The following is a 10232-nucleotide window of genomic DNA, read 5'->3' as shown; positions in this document are numbered from 1 at the left end:
CTTGTAAGTATCACACTTATACAATCAATATTTACAAAAGACCATTTCTATATCCTTGGTTGAAGTAATGCTTTTATTTTAGTACACAAATTTCAAATAATATTTTTCTATATTATTACTTTGACCTTTAAAAAAATAAAATGTGCTATTATAGTAAATAACAAGATGTTTAAGAGACATTCTTGCTTAACATTAGTTTATATGAATAAACCTTTCAAAAAAACATTTTAAACTTTAATAAAATCTAGTATGGCTTTAAAATATAGTTGGATTTTACATGAATAAACCTTTCAAAAAAACATTTTAAACTTTAATAAATTCTAGTATGACTTTAAAATATAGTTGGATGAAGGTCACTACAAGGGAATGGGACAATAGCGCGATGGTGATTTGCAATGCAAAATAGTGGCATCACTATTTGCAATGCTATTAATGCCACTAATTTCAATTTGTGATGCTAATATCGACGCAAGTGTGTCATTTTTCGCAAAAAAATTTGAGAGAGAGCGAAAGAGAGAGTGAGAGAGATCACTGCCTTGGCTCTAAGGCACTACCCGTGCGTCTACTACACACTTCAAACCACCCCACACAAGGCCTCGCGACCAGGAGTAGGAATATACTACCCTAATCTCGAATACAGAACTTTGCATTTGTATGGATTGTAATCCAATGTATATCCCTTCCCATACTCCTCATAGGGAGTCCCTACACATATTGGTGTTAACGTAAACACAAACAAAGGGAGTGCCCCTCGGCTAATTGCCGTGGCCCCACTATGACTCTCCTACACCTTGGGGATTGGTCCCAAAGATGTGACGAATAAAAACACATTCGACATATACTCTACTATTTTAATGAATCTATCCAGGAGATAATAGATAGTCCTTATTGAATATTCCCCAAGAAAGAACCACTAACCCTACAGCTTAGGGTACTTCACACTCAACGTAGGTCATCGTTCATGAAAACAATTTCTATACATCCAAGATGATACTATATGGTGCGTACAATGCAATTGTGTATGATTATAGTGCTCAAACAAGTTTATTCATTAACAACCAGCATTGTGAAGGTGCAAAAACATGTCTTTTCATACCTTTTTTCTAACCGAGATTGTTACGTTAGTTAGGCTAGCACCGAGCGTTCTCGTGCTACTGAACCCTTTTAATTTTAAACCATATGTATTCTATATGCCATGCATTAAAACAAATAATCAAAATTTAGTTTATTTTAAACACTTAACATCCCCCTTCTCCCTACCTCTTAAGATTGTGCATTCAGTGGTAGGTTTAGAGTGTATTTTTCATGTATTTTTTCTTCATGAAAGCAATAAAAACCCACTTTAACATAGATCATAACTGTGACTAAACCTCATGCCTCAACCCTGCCAAACATTCACAAATATAAATATTATTTTTCTCTATTTTTCAGATGTAAAAAAACTTATTTTTAATATTTTTTCTTATTTTTTACTATTTATTTATAGATAATTACTAATATTATTTGATTTACTGATTTGGAATGATGGATTTCACTAAGAATTGTTTTTCTATCATTTTTCATCCCATACGACCAAAATAGGCACGACAAAACTCCAAAAACACATAATTTTTGTTAAAATACAATGTTGCGGGTTTTGTGTGTTTGTAAATAAATTATTAGATGCCTGATTTTTTTTATTTTTTAAACATTTTTTATCAATCATAGCATTGGCAACCACATGCAACCATTTCCAACCAAATTTTATCATAAAACAATCAAATCTACCGCTTACTCATGAAATCGCGCCTTATGACGTACGTATGTCGTGAGATTGGAGGCTCATTGATGCTTCCTAATAGCCGTTGACAATCCTTCCAACCTCGATCTACGCTTCTTTATGCTCCAGCATCATGCCATAATCAAAATCTTTCATCTTAACAACCCACCTCCCTTCTCTCATACATTAATCCATAGTGTCACAACTCTATAGAAACAGAATTTGTATCCTTTTTTATTAATTTGTCTATATAATGATTTATTAAATTTATTTCCTTTGCACTAATTAGATATAAAGAAAAGTGCATTGGAGCTGGCCACTGATGAGTGGTCATAGGTTATGGTGGACCCACGCGGTGGGTTAGAGAAAAGATAGTTCACACTTCCACCTATATGGCCCGATTGGGCGCCTGTGACCAGAACTCACGCATATCAAGGTTAGACTCACACACAGAAAAGATTGATGCCTTGAAGTGTGGGCTAGATCCACCAGAACATACAGTTACAATCAACAAGATGGTATGATCATGAAATGCTTGTATAATGTGCATGTGCGGGCTGAAAGCTTGAAATGCACATTTCTTTGCATAGGAAAGTCACATGAAGATTCGGATACCATTTTTACGATGTACACGGAAAAAGCTTTCATATGACACCCATATTGGGGGGTCCCTAAATTTTAGGAGCCTCGAATTAGCCTAAAAATACTAGTCCTAAAAAATAGGGATGTCATTCTAAAAATAGTAAGTTCTGTACTCTTACTGTGCTTACTAAATTTGGTTGTTTCTATTCTTGACAGTATTCAACCCAAAAAGGAAAGCCATAGAGAAGAGACAAGTGTCAAGACACTTGTCACACAAGTTTCCAAGTGTCCCACCACTTGTCACATCTCATGACATGTGGCTGGACACTTGTCTTGTGCTACTCCACTTTCCTCTTTTATACTAGCTCTTCCCTCTCTTATAAATAAGAGCTCGTTTTTCTTCATTCGGTATCATTTTTCTTTGCTGTAAACTCATGTACAGCACCCACAGATAGCCAGAAACTGGCCCCATCCATCCCCATCATCATCCCCCACTTCTCCATTATCAAATTCCTCCATATTCCCTCTTCTATCACTGCTGTTTTACAGGACAGCAAGCCTATAAATTCATTACAGCACCTCATTTTCAAGCTCTTTCTTCCATTTTAGCAACAAGAAGTAAGCCCTATCCATGTACTGCTGTTGAACGATGGAGAAGGATGATTTCCCCTTTTTCTTCTCTCATATTGTAAAGAAATTAGTTCTTATCATTGCATAATAGATCATGCATGTGTGTTTGTACATCTTTGCATGATCTTACGAGAGTGAGAATCACTTATTCTCACTCTCAGGTTGATTGTAACTGAGCTCTTCCCTAAGGGACTTGGGTTGAGCAGAAATACATTCCTTCGGGGGGGGGGGGGGGGTTGCCCATCTTCAACCCTCAATCTTGTCTCCATTACTTTTACATTTTCATGGCTGTAATTTTATGAGTAATTTTCATTTTCAGCTTTAAGTGTTCATTCTCTTTTATATTAAATCTCGAAAACAAGCGAATATCATAATTATTAAGCATATTACATTGTTCGGAGCATTTCCAGTGGTATCAGAGCTTTGGCTCGGTCCTCACCCCCAACACTGGTAGTGCTTACAATTATAAGTTTGTTTGTTTTCAGCCCTTGCATTGAGTGCTTGAGCATATTTTTTTTTCTTAAGAGTCTCAATGGATCAGTCGAGTGCTATCCTTCAAGCCATTCAAAGTCTTAGAGAGGAGAATCAGCAAATTTGTGACCAACTTCTCAAACTAGGAAAAGTTGAGAATCCCAAAGAATTCAAGGAAAAAAGCCCATCTGCTTCAAGGAGACAAAGCCATACCAATGAAAGGAGCCGATCAAGAAGTCCAACTACTTCTAAGAGGCAGTCCCATTCTACTTCAAGACAAAGAAAGAGATCGTGTCAAAGCTCATCCTCTTCTTCAAAGTCATCTGGCGCCTACTTTGATGGACCCTCTTCTAGTAACAAAGAGTCACACCCTTCTCGTGGAAGACCTCATCATCGTCAAAGGTGTCGACATTCTTCACCCTCGTCTCTATCTTCGTCCCCATCAAGCACTTCATCATCTTCAACCTCAAGATCCGGGCATGGATGAAGGCATAAGAAGAAGAAGAAGACTAAGTCACTATCTCAACTTGAAAAGAAGATCAAGTTCAGTATGTATGATGGTTCCCGAAATCCTAATCTTCTTCTGAAGTTTATTCGTCAATTTCAAATTTTGTATGGTCGTGACAAGTATAAAGAAAAAGAAAAGATTAAGTTTGCAGCTTTACATTTAACCGACTTAGGCCATACTTGGTGGACGGGGTTGGAATATGATAATGCTGCCCCAAAATCATGGTGGTCCTTTGTTTGCATGATACAAAGCGAATTTCTTCCTGTTCATTTCAAAAGAGATGCAAAAATGGAATGGGATCGGCTTTGGCAAAGGAAAAATGAGTCACTTGGTGACTATACCAAGAGATTTTGGGAGCTACTTTTGAAGGTCCAACATTTCAAGAAGATCAGCAGTTCGAAAAAGCTTAGGAAGTTTCAAGGAGGTTTGCATTTTAAACTTCGTACTGCTCTTAATCATTATCATTGTTCTAGTCTTAGGGAACTCATTGACCATGCTGAGACTTGGAAAATGGAGCACAATGGCAACAAATCATTCCAAAAGAATGATAAGAAGAGAGTAGCTGATGATGAGGAGTATTCAGCCCCAAATGAAGGACAAAAACAGCGGCAAAAGCAGCCATCAAATCAAAAGAAGATGAAGCCCTATGCACCTCCTAATGCTCCTCAATTTCGCTCCAATCTATACCCACAAGCGAAGCAACTTTCCGAAGAAGAAAAGCAGCGCTTCATGAAAGAAGGGAAGTGCTTTAAATGTGGACAAACAGGTCACGTAGCAAAGCAATGTCCAAACAAGGGACAAAGCAAGGTTTCTGACAACAAGCCTAAGTTGCCAATGAAAATCAATGCTATCAGTGATGTAGTTGCAAACACAACTCACACTCTAGAGATGCGCAAATTATTAAAAGCTTGGGGACAGTTGCAAGGTAAGCAAGCACTATTCTTGATAGATCTTGGGGCGAATGAAAATATCATTTCCTTGCAATTAGCTAAAGAGTTTGAATTAAAGAATGAAGAGATGGACACTCCGGCAGAAGTTCGCCAAGCTTTAAATGCTGATGAAGGTGACACAGTGAAGATTGTGACACCCTACATTGGCAAGCTCAAGTTTCAAATTCAAGGCTACAGTGACAAAGGTACCTTCTGTATCGGAGACCTTGATGGTTGCAATGTGATTCTTGGCATGCCCTGGAATCATAGAGTAGATTCCACCATCCTCTTTCAGAAAAAGAAGGTAGAACTCACCAACAAAGGCAAGAAGTACGAGATCCAAGCTGGAGTTTTTGGAGACACCATACCTATGGTAAGCCATATGCAAGTCTCTAGAGAAATTAAGGTTTGTGTTCAATGTTGTTTGCTTTATGTCACTGATGTAAAAGATAATATGAATGCTGAAAACCAAGAGCGACTTCAACTCTTGGAAAAGTATAAAGATTGTTTTTCGCAAGATCTTCCTTACTAGCTTCCCCCAGAAAGGCCAGAAGACCATCATATTGATATTATTCCGGGCATTTCTCCTCCTAATATAGCACCATACTATGTGAGCCGTCCTCAACAAGAAGAAATCAGAAAGCAAGTCAAAGACCTACTCAACCGTGGGCTAATTAGGCCAAGTAGCTCACCATTTTGTTCACTGGTTCTTCTTGTTCAAAAGAAAGATGGCACATTCAAGATGTGCATTGATTATCGAGCCCTCAACAAACTCATTGTGAAGAATCGGTTTCCTATTCCCAGAATTGACGACATTTTGGATCGTTTAGGAGGCTCAAAGGTTTTCAGCCACATTGATCTAAAGAGTGGTTTTCATCAAATTAGGGTAATACCACAAGATGTACACAAAACTGCTTTCCGCACTTCATACAGTCTTTATGAATTCTTGGTGGTTCCTTTTGGATTAACCAATGCACCAGCCACCTTTAATCGAATGATGGAGTGCATCTTTAGAGAGCATCGACAATATGTCGGTACTTTCTTTGATGATATTCTTGTCTTTAGCAAGAATGAAGAGGAGCATCATCAACACTTGGAAATTGTTCTACAATTACTTCAACAAAATCAACTCTTGGTAAATTGTAAAAAGAGTGAATTTTTCATGCATAAAATAAAATTACCTTGGGCATGTCATCTCTTCTGAAGGGATTCAGATGGATCCCGAAAAGATCAAGATAATCCAAGAATGGCCTCATCTTCATGATGTACATGAGGTGTGATCGTTTCTTAGCTTATGCTCTTATTACCGCCACTTCATCAAGCATTTTGCACATATGGCTTCTCCACTTCATGACCTTACAAAGAACAAGATCTCTTTCCAATGGAAGGAAAAAGAGAAGGCAGCCTTCACAAGGCTAAAAACAGCTCTTACTTCTGGACCTGTTCTTATCATTCCAGATCTGGTAAAACCATTTATGGTGGAAGCAGATGCTTGCGGTGATTGTATTGGTGCAGTGCTAAATCAAGAAGGCCATGCTGTAGCCTTTGAAAGCTACCATCTAAATTATGTGGAGAAAAGATATGACATTTATGAAAAGGAGCTCTTAGCAGTGGTTCATGCTTTAAAGATATGGAAACATTATCTTTTAGGCAATGAATTCCTTATTAAAATTGATCATCAAAGCTTGAAGTATTTCAAGACTCAAAAGCATTTGCAGGAGAAACATGCAAGATGGGAAAATTTCTTGTCTATGTTCCATTTTCAAATTATGTACACTCCAGGGAAACAAAATGTAGTTGATGATGCACTTTCTAGAGTGCCTCGCATTGCAACTATTACAGTGGCTCATCATGAAGATTTTCAAACGATGAAGAATACTTGTGATGAAGATACTGATTTTGTAGCAATTTGGTCAAATTTACAGCAAGGAGGTTCTCATCCAGATTATTCCATCAAAGACGGTTACCTTCTCATGAACAATCACCTTTGTGTCACTCTTCCTGTTCAACAAAAGGTGCTTAAAGAAAGTCATGAACCCCCTTATGCAGGGCATAGAGGGAGGGCAGCCGCTCTAAGTGCAATTGAGCACTACTTTTATTGGCCAACATTACGAAGAGATACACATAACTTCATTGAGGCTTGTTTGGTATGCCAAAAATCCAAATATGATAGGCAGAAGATTCCAGGATTGTTGCAACCTCTTCTAGTGCCCAAAGATCCATGGGAATCTATCACAATGGATTTCATTTCAGGTATTCCAAGAACACCTCAAGGTCATGATATGATTTGGGTCATAATTGATAGATTCAGCAAACAATCACATTTTATTCCATGTCATAAAACATTGAAATCTGCACAAGCTACAAGACTTTTCATTCAACATATCTTCAGATTACGTGGTATGCCTTCTGAGATCATTTCAGATAGAGACTCCAAATTCATAAGTAACTTTTGGCGTGCTTTATTTGAGAATTTGGGAACCACTTTAAAGTTCTCCTTAGCGTGAGTTCTGGTCACAGGTGCCCAATCGGGCCATATAGGTGGAAGTGTGAACTATCTTTTCTCTAACCCACCACGTGGGTCCACCATAACCTGTGACCACTCATCAGTGGCCAACTCCAATGCACTTTTCTTTATATCTAATTAGTGCAAAGGAAATAAATTTAATAAATCATTATATAGACAAATTAATGAAAAAGGATACAAATTCTGTTTCTATAGAGTTGTGACAGCCCTCTGGCTTTTATTCAGTTGTCCTCAGTTGAAAAGCTTCTTGATATGGCTGAAGAATATTTGGGTAATCCTTCATGAATTTTTCGTCTACCCACTGTGCATTTGTTGTGGGTAGATTCTTGAATTTTAGTAAGAATTTTCGTGTCACAAGGCCACTTCTCGTGGTTCGATCCTTGAGAAACAAAATCTTTTCAGGTTCCAAGAGTTGCTCTGTTTCTTCAACTTCTGGGGGATCTTCAGTAATGGGTTCCTTTGGTTCTGGTCCTATGTAAGGTTTCAGCAAACTTACATGAAAAGCATTGTGTATTTTCCAATGAGTAGGAAGCTCAAGTCGATAAGAAACTTTATTTATTTTCTCAATCACTTTGAAGGGTCCAAAGTATCTACTGGAGAGCTTTGGAAAAGATGAAATTTGACCAGAACCTTGTTTGAGCCTGCTTTTATCAAACTTTAGCAAGACATATTGACCTTTTTCAAAAGCCAAAGGTCGTCTTCGTTTATCTGCTTGCTTCTTTTGTTGCTCTTGGGCAACTTTGATAGTGGCTCAAACTTGATCCATTGCGGTTTTTAAATCTGAAGCAAACTCATCAGCAACAAAAATCTTATCTTTAGTGCGAATAATTGGAGGAGGAATCACTTTACCTTGTACTATTTCATTTGGAGCTTTCCTTGTGGATGAGTGCACTGTATTGTTGTAAGAAAACTCCAATAATGGAAGATATTTCTCCCATTGTGACTTATGTTCACTAACATAAGCTTTTAACATATCCAAAAGAGTGAGATTCATCACCTCTGTTTGGCCATCAATTTGAGGATGAAAGTATCAAGACACTTGTCACACAAGTTTCCAAGTGTCCCACCACTTGTCACATCTCATGACATGTGGCTGGACACTTGTCTTGTGCTACTCCACTTTCCTCTTTTATACTAGCTCTTCCCTCTCCTATAAATAAGAGCTCGTTTTTCTTCATTCGGCATCATTTTTCTTTGCTGTAAACTCATGTACAGCACCCATAGATAGCCAGAAACTGGCCCAATCCATCCCCATCATCATCCCCCACTTCTCCATTATCAAATTCCTCCATATTCCCTCTTCTATCACTACTATTTTACAGGACAGCAAGCCTGTAATTTCATTACAGCACCTCCTTTTCAAGCTCTTTCTTCCATTTTAGCAACAAGAAGCAAGCCCTATCCATGTACTACTATTCAACGATGGAGAAGGATGATTTTCCCTTTTTCTTCTCTCATATTGTAAAGAAATCAGTTCTTTTTATTGCATAATAGATATTGCATGTGTGTTTGTACATATTTGCATGATCTTGTGAGAGTGAGAATTACTTCTTCTCACTCTCAGGTTGATTGTAACTGAGCTCTTCCCTAAGGGACTTGGGTTGAGCAGAAATACATTCCTTCGGGGGGGGGGGGGGGGGGGGGGTTGCCCATCTTCAACCCTCAATCTTGTCTCCATTACTTTTACATTTTCATGGCTGTAATTTTGTGAGTAATTTTCATTTTCAGCTTTAAGTGTTCATTCTCTTTTATATTAAATCTCGAAAACAAGCGAATATCATGATTGTTAAGCATATTACGTTGTTCGGGACGTTTACACATAAAAACACAAAAGGAGAGAGGAAAGACAAGAGAGAAAGACTAAAAACTGATCTCTTGATAAATGTGTCAATTTTTTATTAGATTGAAGTGTTAGAGAGCATGGAAAATCAATGTATTGCTGCCTTCTTACCTTTCCCTGATGCCAACATGCATGAAACACCCCCCCCCCCCCCCCCCGATTCATGACTTTTGGGTTTTTCTTTAGTTAAGCTATTAAGCTTAACCATTAGAATAGCTAGTTCTAGTTTTGGAGTTTTCACACTATACAAAGTGGTTTTTTGCCAAACAAAGATCCAAACGAACTCTGATTCGTGAACGGACTAGACACTCAACTTTATGGTGTCAAAATCTATCAACTTGGCCTTCATCACACACTTTTTGACTCCTAGATCACATAGTTTCTTTATAATGCTAAACCTTGCAGGGATTAAATGGGAGGTCAAACAGACTCCAATCGACTGCCTTGCGTTCTTGGCTTGAACTCATCTAGGAAAACTCCAACTCATCGATCCACAACCATTTCATTTTGCATGAAAAATTGGTCTTTTATGCATCTTGGGCTATTTTTCTGCTTTAAAAACGAGTCCCAAAATCCAGCTTTCATTGGCGACCACGAGATAGGGTGACTTAGCTTGTTGACTCCCACGAATTGATATGCACAAACAACAACCTTAAAAAGCATCAAGCTGCCACAAAACAGAATATACAACAAAGCACAAGCACAATTCTCACCCTACTCTCCCCCCCCCCCCCCCCCCCCCCCGACAAAATCAAGAAAGAAAAAACTATCAAAGAAGTCATCCTAGGTGGTGGCCTAAACTACCTACCTAACTTAAGACAACTAGACTAGAAACTCCTACTAGGCGAGGACTCCTATAGCCTGGTCATCATAGATTTTCATTTAACATATATTGGTTTCAAAGTTTCCATACTCGGGCATGTAAAAAGGAGGGAGATGAGCATAGTGACCCAAGAAGAATAGGGCATAGGCATTAGGTCTTGTCT

Source organism: Lygodium microphyllum, chromosome 2, assembly GCF_053477565.2.
Source record: "Lygodium microphyllum isolate KBCC chromosome 2, Lygodium_microphyllum_v1.1.10, whole genome shotgun sequence".
Classification (NCBI taxonomy): Eukaryota; Viridiplantae; Streptophyta; class Polypodiopsida; order Schizaeales; family Lygodiaceae; genus Lygodium; species Lygodium microphyllum.
This window is presented reverse-complemented; position numbering follows the sequence as displayed.